Source organism: Pogona vitticeps, chromosome 1 (genome assembly GCF_051106095.1).
Source record: "Pogona vitticeps strain Pit_001003342236 chromosome 1, PviZW2.1, whole genome shotgun sequence".
Taxonomy (NCBI): Eukaryota; Metazoa; Chordata; class Lepidosauria; order Squamata; family Agamidae; genus Pogona; species Pogona vitticeps.
Genome location: NC_135783.1, coordinates 94,960,552 through 94,973,638, shown reverse-complemented (window position 1 = coordinate 94,973,638; position 13,087 = coordinate 94,960,552). Strand labels below are relative to the sequence as shown.

Below are 13,087 nucleotides of genomic sequence, written 5' to 3'. Positions count from 1 at the left end.
TAAATTGTAGGTATTCTAAACAATGACATAAGGGGGATATTGGAGGGGCATGAATTTTTGTATATCTTTGCCATACAGTGGTGCCTCGCTAGACAGTTACCCTGCATGACATTTTTTTCGCTAGACAGTGATTCCTATGGGGGAATTTCACTGGACAATGTTTGGTCCCTGCTTCGCAAACTGATTTTCGCTAGACAACGATTTTGACAGCTCCCTCTGCGCTCGCAAAACAGGTGTTTTCGGGACCTAAGCTTCGCAAGACAGCTATTTAAACAGCTGATCGGCGGTTTGTAAAGTGGCTTTCCTATGGCCGATCTTCTCTAGACAACGACGATTCTTCCCCATTGGAACGCATTAAACAGGTTTCAATGCATTCCAATAAGGAAATGCTTTTCGCTAGACAATGATTTCGCTAAACAGCAATTTCAGTGGAACAGATTATCATCATCTAGCGAGGCACCACTGTATTTGCATTGCATCTATAGTAAAGGGGTTCTGTTATTGAGTCCCATTTCTCAACAACCTAGATGTATATAAATGTAAATTAAGTTTGCTTTCTTCTCTTCTTCCATTTGAAATGGATATCTTTCTCCTTTATGAAGTTAACTGAGTTATTTGAAAGGCTTCATAATATTTTAATAAATGCTGTATTGCTGATCCTCCTTTTATACTTGGTCGATATTTTAAGAGTTTATAAATCTTATTGTTCTCCTTTTTCCTGCAATAATTTTTCCAGGGTGTTATTTTTTTTTGCCATAATTTTTTCTTTTTCATTTCTAGCTGGCCAACAGTGGGATTCTGTACCTGTGTGCTTGCAGGGAGACCTTACTAAATTCTACAGAGTAGATATTTATATATTTTATTCATTTAGTTAGTTGCATACGATTACAGTCACACATACTGCAAAAATTCTACTTAAGCATAAAAAGCAAGCCATGTGATCAAATAGGAGAATTGTACAAAGCTATTATTACGTCAACATATTATAAGGTTACTTTTTCTGAAAAATAAAATGAGAATAAGATATTATTCCCATGCATGGTGTGGTGCAATGGCATACCTACACAAATGTTTGGAAGGCTTTCTCCTGTAGTTAACGCCTTTGCAGCAGTATTATATTCTTGAAACTTCTACCTTTCTCATAATCGTTACGTACGTATCTGTGTGATTTTTTTTGTGTTACTGTATACAACATGGATTTCTAAGGATTTTATTTTACAGATTTTTTCAGTGATACCTAATTGACTGGCTTTGAAAATCAGTAAGTTAGCTACTGGGCTGTGGAGCCAGGGGTTGGAAGTTCAGTTACCCACAGTGCATCCCAGAAGAGCCAGCCTATGTGGCCTTGGCCATGCTACATAGTCCCAGGATACCCCTGGAATAAGGCAATGGTAAACCATTTTGAGTACTCTCTATTAGAAAACCCTGAAAATCAAAATTGACTTGATAGCAACTGAGGTAGATAGCTGCAAAAGCCAGTAGTGACGTAGATTAGGGCACACCTGCAAAACAAGTGATTGGACAACTCTTCTAGCTGTAAATCTCAGCCCACATCCACTGTTTACCTGAATAGAACCAAAGCAGATGACCTTATAATTGAAAAGCATAGTAGAGCAATCTGCTTCATGTAGCATGCTGTTGTCTGATCTTTATAGTATAATAGTACAAAGGTTGTGTAATCTGGGGGGCTAGTGTATCATTCTGCTATGTAGCATTGCTTTGACCAGTGTTTTCTTTCAAATACTGTCCTAAAAGGGTCATTACTGATCGTTTAGCTTTAAGGTAATGCCATTCTCTTACAGTAGTTCCAAATCTATATGGCCAGATCATCTTATGCACTGGCCCTTATTTCAGTTTATCTCAAAACATCGTGAGCTATTTCTCTTCAGGCAGCAGTTTGTTCAATGTATAGAGCATATCTCAGTAATGATGTCTAACTATGTTGCCATATTGAACAAAAGGTTTTATTTTGCTGAGGCGTGTTCACTGTATATTGTGAGGGTGAGGGTTGAATCTCATGACGTCTCCCTCCTCTCGTATTCCCACATCTCCAAACACGGACACCGGTCTTGAGTTGCAACTGTTGAACATTTATTTTAGAACTATTAAATAAACAATTTACTTCAACAGGAACCATAGTCTTTTTCCTTTCCTTCCAGTTGAGCCAGAAAAGGTTTCCACTCCTCTTGAATGAAAGGGTTCCTAAAACATGAATTCCAGGGGCCTGCTTGCTCAGCCGGCTTTTGGGGAATCACCACTCTCCTCCTATCATCTGCTTCTTCCTGGAGTACTTTCAGTCTCTCCCACCTGTGAATCCAGGGATCTTCTAACCAGATCCATTCCCACCCTGGTGGTTGTATCTCTTCCTCTTTTACCTCCTCCCCTCCTGCTTCCACTACTACTGTGTTTCCCTGAAAATAAGACAGGGTCTTGTATGAAATTTTGCTCCAAAAACACATTAGGGCTTATTTTCAGGGGATTTTTTTCCATGTACAATGATCTACATTTATTCAAATACAGTCAATGTCATCTTCTGGTTGCTGCACAATGGTGGAGGGCGGGGTTTCAATTAACTGGGACTTATTTGGGGGTAGGGTTTATTACGAGCATCCTGAAAAATCATAGTGGGGCTTATTTTCAGGTTAGAGATTATTTTCGGGGAAATTGAGTACTGTTGTTTCTTCTTCTCCCTTTTTATCCCCCTCCTTTCTCTCCCTCCTCCTCCTCCTTTCCCACCCTTTCTAACTGGTCTCTTAGCTATCCCATCCCCCTTAGGCCCTGGAATGATCTTTCTCTCTTGGCCCCTTTGAGGGAATCCTCCAAAGTATTCTTCGAGGAAGCTGACAATCCATAATTCCCTTCTCTCTCCTTTGTGGGAATGGGTGGTGCTCCAGTGAGAGGTGCCTCGGTCTTGCCTCCTGGCTCACACATATGTTCAGATTCATTCAGTAAAATAAAAGTCTCATATTCTGAATGCTTAGAGTGGTGAACTGGATGCATAATTAGATTTTCTTTCCATCTGGCTGCAGTCTTTTGACTTTGTAATTGCTTCACATGGTGAAAACAGCTTCCCATATCCCAAGATACATGCTGTGTCTGTTTAGGAAACAAAATGAGTGGGCCAGACTGGATAAATGATATTTACAGCCCAATCTTAAACATGTTTCATTGGAAGAATGCTCTACAATTGAACTTCCATAAGTGTGTTAAGGGTTGCCGGCAGTTTAATACAACATTTCCTCCATTCTTTCTGCTTATTTCCAGAACTATGGTGCAAAAGTTATGATTATGGCTGTTATAACCAAAAGTAGTTAAAACTAAACTAGGGTGGACTCTATACCCATAAAATTGGTATTCAGTTCTTTTTCCAGACAGTGTTTCTAATGGCTTATCCTATCAATTGGTTTGAATACATCTTAATTGATGGATCTTATAAAATGTAGTCAATTAATTGACTATATTTGCATGTGCATAACATCAGTGCTTTTGAAATGTATATTGTTTTGGGACAGTGGGTGCATGAATTATCTTAGAAGCATTCCATTATTTGTGTTGCTGCCAGCTATATTTAAGTTTATTTTTAAAAACTGCTCCTTGATTAATAAGGGACACAATGTTATTCATAAAGGTAAAGGTTCCCCTTGACATTTTAGTCCAGTCGTGTCCGACTCAAGGGGGCGGTGCTCATCCCGTTTTTCAAACCATAGAGCCAGCGCTTGTCCAAAGACAGTTTCCGTTGTCATGTGGCCAGCATGACTAAGGAACACTTCCCACCGAGATGGTATCTATTTATCTACTTGCATTTACATGCTTTCGAACTGCTAGGTTGGTGAGGAGCTGGGACAAAGTGATGGGAGCTCACTCCGTCGCTTGGATTCAATCTTACGACTGCTGGTCTTCTGACCCTGCAGCTCAGGCTTCTGCGGTTTAGCCCGCAGCGCCACCACATCCCCTAATGTTATTCAGTTAATGCTAAAATAGAAAAGTTATATTGATCTCTAGTGCAGGCTTTTTTTCTGTCTTCCCTAATGTGAGAGGGAAGATTCTTAGCAGGACTCAGTATAATGATTTTAACAGTATTTATTCATTCATTCATTCATTCATTCATTCATTCATTCATTCATTCATTCATTTATTTATTTATTTATTTATTTATTTATTACTCGGGGCGGCTTACATGGATAAAAACACAACAATATGACATGTATAAAAATCGTCAAAGACACAGTTATAGCAATTAATTCCAAACAACATATTACCAAGATGACATGACTCAAGGAAGAAAAATAAAGATCAGTTAATTGACTGGAGGGAAGGCCTGCTTGAAGAGCCAGGTTTTTAAATGGCTTTTGAAAACACCCAGCGAGGGTGCCAGCTGAATTTCAGTTGGGAGGGTGTTCTAAAGCCGAGGGGCAACCGCCGAGAAGGCCCGGTTTCTTGTTTTTTCCTTCCAGGCCTCTCTTGTTTGTCTTTTCCCAATTCTTATTCCTCTCTCTCTAATATTCTGCCATCTCTTGTATCATCTGAGATAATTTTATGCACTTGATCTGTCTCCAATAGATCTTCCAGGCTGTTTTTAATTAGATCTGCTAGTTCTCTCCCCTTATTTTCCCTTAGCACACGTAAGACTCTCCTCATCTTAGATGAATTAGATCTCCTAAGTTTTCTCCTCTGATTTCCTCCAGCCCCTTTTTTGGTTGGCATACATCATCTACCACCCTCACATTTCCTTGTTCATTATTCCCTAGCTCCTGTTGAATATAGTCCTTCCTTAACTGCTCATTGAATGATTTTGCCTCTTCATTGTGGGATCTCACTATTTCTAAAATTGCTTGAAGAGAGATTTTGTTTCATCCCAAAATTTTCCTTGTTGTAGCATTATGTCCCAAGATGTCAAATAATTGTATTCCAAATGAAAGATGTCCAGTTGCTTAAAGTAATCAATCCAGTTCCATCAATAATTGCTTCAATAATTCCACTTTAATAGATTGATCATCTTTAGGGTTAAATTTGAACCCAGTCTCAGATGTAAAGTTATAGTCCAGTTCTCTTCATGTTTGTATTCATGTCCTCATGTATTTTGTAATCCAGCCCTGGAAGCGGTCCATTCCAGTATTCTATCTCGGCCTGTGTTTCAGTCAGAATTCAAGATACATCCAAATGGTTGTTGTGGGTTTTTCGGGCTCTTTGGCCGTGTTCTGAAGGTTGTTCTTCCTAACGTTTCGCCAGTCTCTGTCCTCTGAAGATGCCAGCTACAGAGACTGGCAAAACGTTAGGAAGAACAACCTCCAGAACACGGCCAAAGAGCCCGAAAAACCCACAACAACCATTAGATCCCGGCCGTGAAAGCCTTCGTGAATACACACATCCAAATATTTGTATTGGTCCACATAGGTCCACATTAGCCAGATATATATTCCAATTTGAATTGTCTTTGTTCAGATCTCAGCAAGGTGCAGTTTAAAAATTACACTTTGGCAGGATTAGACTTTCCAGAGTTAATTTGTCTATGCTTCAGTCAGTTCTCAGGAAAAAAGGGAAGCCAAAACAATTTCTAGGCTTAAGACAGCCATAGAATGTTCAAGGTCATTGTTCTAGGCTTTTTGCCAATGCAAAAAGTTATACCCATAACTTAACAAGTTTAATTCCCAGAGTTGTTTAGCTAATAATGATTTTAAGAGAAAGATTTCTTAAATTTCTAACACCAAATTAATACCAAACTTCTTTCTTTGAAATAAAATTAAATGTCTAATTAGTGGTTGTTTTGGATTTTTCAGGCTCTTTGGCTGTGTTCTGAAGGTTGTTCTTTCTAACGTTTCGCCAGTCTCTGTGGCCGGCATCTTCAGAGGACAGCAACCTGTGCTCTGGACAGTGTCCAATTTATTTTCTTTGCGGCTCTTTGCATCTCCTTCCCTCTCTCCAAATTCACCGCTGCTCTATAAGTGGTGGAGATAAGAGACACTTATTTCTGTTATAGGGATTATCTTGTCCAGGGATAGTCATAAAGCAGTATTGTTATAAAATATTATCTCACCGAGAGGTAACAACAATGTTAATTAGTTGATTTACCCCTTCTTTATTGCCAGCTGCCAATGACTTGCAAGCAAGCTATTCAGCTGCTTGTTTCTGACCACTGGTTGATTGGGGAGTCTCCCAGATAAAAAAGGGGATTACTACCAAACACCCCCCCCATGATCAACAGGTTTCTCCCCCAATTCACCACCTCTTTGGGGTAGTTTTAACTCCCTGGGAGGTCCCAAACAGGTTGGAATTCAGCCCAGTAGACAGAGCACCGTCCTCCTGCTGCTCTCTCATTGCAGCGTGAAGTAGGAAGTCTAGATGTTGTTGTTATGTGTACTCTTTGTAAGAGGTGTACATTTGGCCATGTGCTGTCCCAGAATGCTTACTTGTATGCTGCTTTATATACATGACAGAAAAGCAACTCCATGAATACGAGAATAAATATTTGGGTCTCAAAATGGGCACAGGTGTTTGAACTTTCAATGGAAATTTTTGTTAAATAAGACTATCATTCTCGCTTCTCCAAAAAGAAACATAAGCATCTTTCATAACCCCCTTCAGAACAATTGATGATAAAGCAATTGAACACACTTCAAATGTCGAATATTGCCTTGAATTTTCATGTTAATTTTCTTTATAATATCAGCAATGTTTTAGGGAAAGATTACATTACATTTTGTGGTTTCTTCTTTCCTAAAACATGTGCGAGTTAAGTACAGTACATAAAGCTAATATGCCACATAACAAATGTAGGAGCTTACCTAAATAAATGCTGAAGTATAGTAATGCACATAGCTTGGTTGTCTTTGAGATGTTCTATGGCAGCTATTCATCCACTCTTAATTACTGTATAGTAGTTCTGTTCGTATGAAGATATTTGTTCTATTCCTTCATGTATTGTTGCATTGTATTATCAGTGATCTTTGAGTTATCGCTTTCCTCTGTAAGAGAGTGGTGAGTTACTGTGGCCATCTAGTTTATCTCTCACTGTTGGCAGTGTTGCCCAGAGTTGATGGGAACCAGTGTGGATTTGGTTTGAAACAAATTGATTTAAATCACTTCAGGGATTATAAAAATTGATGATTAAAAAAATCTGATTATATTTTTTTAAAATCTTTTTTTATTTAAAAAATATTGATTTTAATCCACCCTACAGTGATTTAAATCTGATTTAAATCAAATCCACCGTGGGGGGAATTGCAGTCCAAATAACATATTGAAAGCAACTGTTACTCATTCATCTTTTGCATTGTAGATGAATGATCAGAAAAATAAGGAGAGTTGCCTTTAAGGCTGTTAAGGTCGCTGTTGTTGTTGTTGCTGTTGTTTTTTTTTATGTACAGTGAACATTATGTTAAAGTTCTCTTTGAACAATTTTAAGGTGCAAATATAACAGTTGCAAAAGGAACAAAAAATCTCAATAAATAATTACAGTAGTGTGTTCACTTTACAGTGTAAAGTTGATCCTAACTATATGTACCCACAGTTCCCTCATTACCTGACAGACACAGTATCATAACTTTAGAGCTGTGACTGCAACTTCCTATTAGCAGTAAAAGAGCATACAAAAGACTGAGGATTAAAAAAGAAAACAATCCAAAAACATTGAATAACTGTAAATATTTGTGTGGGAGTAGGCAATTTTAAATGTGTATACCTTTGGAAAAAAATTTTAATTTAAGAAGTGAAAGCTACAGAGGAAAAGCACGTAACACAAACTACCTTAGACTACTAACACAGATATCAACTTAGTAAGTGGTAAATGTTGGGAAGTGTTTTTAGCATCTGTGGCAGAAAAAAGAATCAGATTTCTTTTCATAAAAGTGATGAAGTACCCACATAGTAGAAAACCTTATCATATGATAAACTGATAATCTTCCAGATTCAAACATTTTTACTTGAATTGTATAACTGAGCCAGATTGTGCACGATATTCTTTCTAATACCTGTGTTCAGAATAATTGTATTTCAAAGAAGTTGACAAATGAACAAACAAGAAAGCAGAAAAAGATAAAGAGAAGGTGCCAATATGTAGTTCTTAATCATGCATAAAATTGGTAATATGAGGTGACCTTTTAACGTACTCAATTCACACATTTTTAAATTATACACAAATTTTTAGTCTCAACACAAGTCTTCCTTAACTACTTGAAAATTAATATTGTCTAGCTAGTTTAATGTCAAGTGTGAGCTCTGAGGATTTTTTGATACATGTTAGTCATTGTAGAGTGCTGCATTCTAGCAGTTGATTGACATATCTTGAAATGCTCCAATGAGATGGAAGAATTGGCAATTGTGAGTTTCCTTTTCTCTTCCTCAGATCCTTCTGTTGCCAGGGTGCTGTCCTGATGGATGTTAAAGCATACAGGGAAGAAGACTAGATAGAAGGTTCCTTGAAAAGGAAGCATCAATAATTGATAGCTGTCATGTGTCGAACGGTCATCTTAGATCAGATGCCACAGCATGGACTTCATTGCCCCAGATGTGATTCTTTTTGGCAGAGTCCATTACAGTCCAACAGTGGTGCCCCAACTTACGAACATCCCTACGTACAACTATTTTGAGTTACGACAAGTTCTGGCCACAAAATGTTGCTTCTACTTGCGACCAGAGCTTCCACTTATGAACAGAAAAAGGCAGGGGAAAAAGGCGGGAAATTCAAATTTCTAACTATAGGTGGTGACGAGGCTGCTTCTTTATAGCTCTTTCGCCCCAGCAGTTAGAGAGTCTGTGCTGGAGGAGGCTTGGGACTGCCTCGCTTCTGCTTCTGACTGAGCATGTGTGTGTGTGTGTTTGCAGGGAGGCTTCAGACGGCCTGGTAAGGTAAGGTGCTGTTTTCTGCTTTTTAAAAACAGTTATGGGTGGTTTTGCAGCATGGTTTTGAGCTGGGGGGTTATTTCTGTTCTGTGATGGGTCTTGGGGGATTTGTTTGTTTTTGGGGGTATTTCCCCCATTTCCGATGGGTCTTGGGATTTTTTGTTGCTTTTTGGAGTTTTTTCTCATTTCCGATGGATTTTGGGGGGTTTGTTTTTTGGGTTTTTCCCCCATTTGCGATGGGTCTTGGAGGGTTTGATTGCTTTTTGGTTTTTTCCCCCATTTGCAATGGGTCCTGCATGCTTTCCTTGCTTCTTCCTTTGTTTTCTTTGCATTTCCGACCTGCCCCCTTTGTTCTCTGTGCATTTCCAATCTGCTCCGTTTGTTTTTTGTGCATTTCCAATGGGTCTTGCATGCTTGGTTGCTTTTCTCCCCCCCCCTTCAGCCAGAAGGGATTAATTGCGTTTCCAGTGAGTCTTGCAGTGATTTTTTTGGTGATTTTTTTCCTTTGGCGGGAACGGATTAATTGCATTTAAGTGCATTCCTATGGGAAATGGTGCTTCAATTTACGACCATTTTGAGTTATTCCCGTCTTCTGGAACGGACTATTGTTGTAAGTCGAGGCACCACTAAAGTAAGTTGGGATGATAAATCTTTGACTCAGTTCAGATAGTTATACTGTGATTTTGGGGGAAAAGATAGTGTGTGGGCTTATGCATTCTCTTTTTTGGCTTCACTTGTAGTTTAGCATTAACCATAGTTTGTGATATTAAATTACTATCAACAGGGCTTTGGAACAATATCATGAAATTTCACACAGTGTTACAAGCAGTTGCAGATCTGAGAACTAAAACCATCAGAGATACAAAAAAACAGCAATATTAGGAACAGCATACATACTGCACCAATATTTAACAGATACTTAGGTTTTTTGTTAAAACTTATACAGTATCTCTTATATAATACCAGTCAATGTTTTTATAATTTTGATTCACAGCACCTGGTATTTTTACTACTACTACTACTACTACTACTACTACTACTACTACTACTACTACTACTACTACTACTACTACTACTAATACTAATACTAATACTAATACTAATACTAATAATACTAATAATAATAATAATAATAATAATAATAATAATAATAATAATAATAATAATAATAATAATAATAATAATAATATGCCACCAGGTGAATTCTGACTTATGGTAACCATTTTCAGGGTTTTCTAGGCAGAGATTAAGAAATATTTACCATTCCCTTCTTCTGTGGGCACCTTGGGACTGTGCAGGTTGCCCAAGGCCACACAGGCTAGCTTTAATCACAGGAGGCAAAGTGGGAAATCGAACTCCCAACTTCTGGCTCCGCAGCTAGATGCCTAAATCATTGAGGTATTCATCCAGCTACCACTGTATAGACTTATCTTAAAATCTTACTAATGTTAAGTTACTAAATTAAAATTGATTTTGAAAGCTTAGTTTTGCATCTCTCTCAACACTCCTTGCATGGATTGATAAATAACATTGTAAAAGGCTTGATTTTTTTATATGAGCCAGTTTAAAATATCAGTTCTGCTGCTTTTAAGTGTAAAGTATGTTAAAATGTATTCCTCTTATATAAAGTATATGGTGGTTTTTGAAGAATCTTTTTATTTACTGTACATTTGTTTAAGTTATACAGTGTATGATACATGGATATTTCATCCAGGTCCTGTGATTTGAAGTCTAAAAATATCTTATGAAACCAGATTGATTTCAAATAAGGTAAAAGTCCTGTTGTATCCAATTACATGCTTTGTTTACTTTCATCGAGGAAGGTAGGGAATGTACGACCCTCCATATTTCCTAGGGCTGCAACTTTTCATCAGCTCTAGCCAGCATAGCCAGTAGTGAAGGATGACAACTTGTGGAGGGCCACAATTTCCCCATTCTTCCTTTAACACATATTTTAATGCAAGAAGTTACAGGCAAAACTTGTTTGGATATAAATTGCAGGTTTGTAACTGGTCACTTGATTGGATGCTTGTGGTAAGTAAAAAGTGCCTCCAGGTTCTAGTAAGAAAGCTTTAGGAAAGTGCTATGGACCCTCTTTTCCCCCTCTCTCTTTCTCTTAGTTTTGTTTCCTGTCTGCCTCCTACCCTCATTCCTCTCCCCTCCTGCTTCTCTTGACTTTTAAATAAACCAGAAGATTGCAATGCCACTTCTATTGTAATACCCCTTTTATCTGGGTGTCACAGTCTATCAGCTGAAGACCACTGTACGCTGCATATGTGAAGATACTTGTTAAAAAGAATATTCTATTTACATTAGCTGTACTTTACTAGTCAGGGTAAGGCCAGGATGATGACTATATAAATAACATTTCATAAAAATCTCATTAGTTTTGTGAGCTGCACTTTATCTGTTATAATAACATAATTCAGAGATAATTACAGCTTGTGTTTGTAACCACAAACCATGTAATTGCTTGCACTTATCTTTTGAAGTTAAAGCAACCTGCAAAGGTAATGTGAATGGAAGGTTATGAATAATTCAGTCTAAGGCCTGTGTAGCATGTGTGATTAGGTTTGCAACTTAATTTCTTTATTGTTTGAATATTTGCACAATTAACAAAACAGCCAGGTCAGCACAGCCTTGATCATTTGAATGATAAAAGAATGTTTTTAAAAAATCATTCTTGAAACATGTTACAGTGGTGCCTCGCTTAACGATTGCCTCGTTTAGCGATGAATTTGCATAACAATGTGTTTTTTTAGAAAATAATATGCATCACATAACGATGTTTCCTATGGGCGATTTTCGCTTAGCGAAGTTTGGGACCATGCTTCGCATAACGAATGCGATTTTAGGTCCCCTGCTTCACTTAACGATGTTTTTTTTTCCAATTAAAAAAGTGTCTTAGAAGGGTCAAAAACAGTTCTAAATGCTTGGATTCGTTAGAGGACCCCTTAAGTCATGTGCAAACCTGATTTGGCTTTGATCTGACTTTTCGTTAATTTTTTGTGATTTTTTTTTTTGGCCCATAGGAACCAATGGACCTGTCAAAATCTGACAGCTCCATGCTTTCCTATGGGGGAGAAAACAATTTACAAAAAATTAACGAAAGTTCAGATCAAAGCCAAATCAGGTTTGCACACAATTTAGGGGGTCCTCTAACGAACCCAAGAATTTAGAACAGTTGCTGAGTCTTCATTAATTTTTTGTGAATTTTTTCTTCCCCCATAGGAAATAATGGAGCTGTCAGATTTTGACAGCTGTCAAAAGTAGGGGGGAAAAATTCACCATAAATTAATGAAAAGTCAGATCAAAGCCAGATTAACTTTTGCATCCGTTTTAGAGGGTGCAGAAGCTAATCCAAGCATTTAAAACCATTTTTGACCCTTTTATGACACACTTAATTTTGCAAAAATTGACTTCGCAAAGCCATTAAAATGTATTCAGTCAGCTTCAATACATTCCAATGGAGGATACATTGTTTCGCTTAGCGATGTTTCCTGTGGGTTTTTTCACTTAATGATGGCAATCCGTTCCAATTGGAACGGATTAACCGGTTTCCAATGCATTCCTATGGAAAATGGTGTTTCGCATAGCGATGGTTTCACATAGCGATGTTTTTTTTGGAACCAATTAACATTGCTATGCGAGGCACCACTGTATTTCCTCCTGTTTCTGTAGACTTGAGAGGAGTGGGATAGGAAGTGTGGGGAGGAGGGGACTGCAAGTTAAACAGAAGAGGCATATAACTTATATGTTGCAACATACAATAACATATATTTGGAACAATATTCTAGTACTGTAATTGAAAGCATGTGTCAGAACCTTTATGCTTTCCTAGCTAAGGTGGTATAACCTGTAGGAACTATAGTTCTGTATAATATTTCAGGAGATAGATCAATTTCAAGGATTCAGGCATTTGTTTCTGTTGAAAGGATTCTGCCTAGTTCCACAAAAATTCCAGATGGAATCTCCATTTCTGGGATCATTTTCTTTGTTTTGGAGACCCGAGGGAGATTTGGGTGGAGTGAAATGGTGCTCCTCCTGAAGGCTTCTTTATCCCCTTTTCTTCGGCAGTGTGAAGCTATGGATGAGCCTCAGAAAGCCTCTGGAATTCATGTGACCCACACTTCTCCCACTGTAACCCAAAATTAGCCACTCCTTTGGCAGTACCAGGACTGGCAGCAGCAACTTTCAGGCTTTAAATGTTATATACCATCTTCTACAGCTCCTGAAGTCTGTCCTGGGT

At 38.1% G+C, this 13,087-nt stretch overlaps 1 protein-coding gene across 1 annotated transcript in view; it reads left to right on the top strand.

The window, feature by feature from the left end:
- The window catches only part of SLC16A10 (solute carrier family 16 member 10), a 44,958-nt gene that overhangs the window by 11,245 nt on the left and 20,626 nt on the right, over positions 1 to 13,087 (top strand). The window lies entirely within an intron of this gene.